The following is a 2314-nucleotide window of genomic DNA, read 5'->3' on the forward strand; positions in this document are numbered from 1 at the left end:
CACACGTACTAAATACCGCTAGATTTAAATACCCGTGTTCTATATTTATATAGTATTGATTTACCAAGTATTGCTTAAATTTTCAGAAAATATAGTCAATTTCAAATTTGAGCCTTGAATGAACGGCTGATTTTGACAGTTGTTATTGATGTATTTTGCACATACTTCGAGTTATTTAGCACACATTGTAACTTATTTGTAATAGTTAACATGTTTAATAAATTTAATTAATACTATTAGCTTTAAGTATAAAAGCTGTTTTTATTTATTTAACCAGATCTTGTGTCTGTTTAAGGTAAAGGAACATTAAATGGTCTATGTCACAGATTTTGGAAACATTTTGCGTAAAACCTTGGCTCGTCAAACTATAACTGTAAATGTAAAAAAATGCATTTATCTCTTTTATTGTGTGAAATTTTACTGATTATATTTTTTTCAAAATAGGCTCACACTTGTATAGAAATCACATACAATTGTCGAAAAACCTTCTTAAATTTGTAATAAAATCATCAAATCTCTAATTTCGAATACACAGACTTTCTTGAAAAACTACATAGATTTCCATTTTAATGATATACAATATTCATACGGCCACCGACTTCCGACTTCTGTTTTTTGTTTAATTAACAACCTGTTACCTAGCTGATAGTGTAAAACGTAAAACAAACACACGTTTAACGACCTGCAACGCGATGAGATTACGATTATTTGAAAATTATGTGGTATTTTTACATAGAAAGTTGAATGCCAGTACGAACATAGAACATTTGCAGATTAATGATTTATCAGTAGAAAATTATCTGATGCAAAACAACTTACGAAAATTTAAAAATGGCGGCCTCCATGCCCGAAATGGAAAAGCACTTTTTTCTCTTATAAACATTCTGGTATGTGGTGACATAGCTTCCAATCCTGGCCCAGTGAAATACCCATGCGGCAGCTGTACAAAGTCTGTTCGTTCCAACCAGAAAGCAATAATGTGTGACCAATGTGATCTATGGTTCCACATTAAATGCATGAACATCACTGTAACATCATACAACATCTTATCTCAAAGTGATGATGAATGGTATTGTTCGAAATGTCAAAAGCCAAATTTTTCAGACTCTTTTTTCGAGGATGATGACCAAAATCAACACGATGGTAACAATTGTGAACCAGAGTCGTTGAGTTCTACCATAGTGATGAAGTCTTTAAATGTTTCCAGAAGGGAATGCACTTTATTCACCTGAATGCCCGCTCGTTACTTACAAAAATTCCTGAGCTACAGACTATTGCGTTTGAAACAAAAGCAGCAGTGATATCTGTAACCGAGACCTGGTTTGATGAAACGATGTCCAATACAGAGGCTAACATCCCTGGATACACTATCCTCAGAAAAGACCGTAACAGATGTGGAGGTGGTGTGTGTATGTACATTAAAGAAAATCTTGCGTTTACACCAATGCATTTGGACGAAATAAACGATAATGATGAATTTTTGTGTATTGAATTATTATTACCAAAATCTAAACCTATTTTTGTCGGGACATGTTATCGACACCTCAAAATTGTAATTTTGTTGAGAAATTTGAAAATATCTTGTCTCAGCTAAGAGAGGATTGTGAAATTATATTACTTGGTGATTTGAACATATGTTTTAAAGATCAGGGTGGATCACTGTATAAATCTTTTAATGAGCTTTTAAAATTATTTAATTTAAGTCAAATTATTAAAGAGCCAACAAGAATTACAGAATTTACAGCATCTGTAATAGATCATATTTTATGTAATAATACTGAGAAAATCTCTCAGTCAGGTGTACTAAATATTGGTTTTAGTGATCATTGTATGGTATATTGTACTAGACAATTAGCAAAATCTGTATATAATAAGCACAGTAATGTTAAAGTTAGATCTGTGAAATCTTATAATAAAGATGAATTTATAGCTAAGCTTACTAAAGCAAAATGGGAAAGGTGTTTCAGTGCCGCAGACGTAAAAGAGGCCTGGTCATTTTTTAAAGAGATTTTTATGGATATTCTTGACAGTGTTGCCCCTCTTAAAGAAGTATGTATTAAACAAAGAACAGAACCATGGATGTCAGCTGAAATTTTGATAGATATTCAGCAGAGAGACAAATTTCATCTAATTTTAAGATTTCTAAAAATTCTGAAGATTTCAAAAAGTTTAGTAAACTTAGAAAGAGCATGCAAAACTGCAAAATCTGACTATTACAGCAGTGAAATTGACGAAAATAGAAAAAACCCAAAACAACTTTGGAAAAGTTTTAAAAATTTAGGATATCAAAAAGACCCTAAATCAAATCCTAATA

The sequence above is a fragment of the Mytilus californianus genome, unplaced genomic scaffold (genome assembly GCF_021869535.1).
Source record: "Mytilus californianus isolate M0D057914Y unplaced genomic scaffold, xbMytCali1.0.p SCAF_13, whole genome shotgun sequence".
NCBI lineage: Eukaryota > Metazoa > Mollusca > Bivalvia > Mytilida > Mytilidae > Mytilus > Mytilus californianus.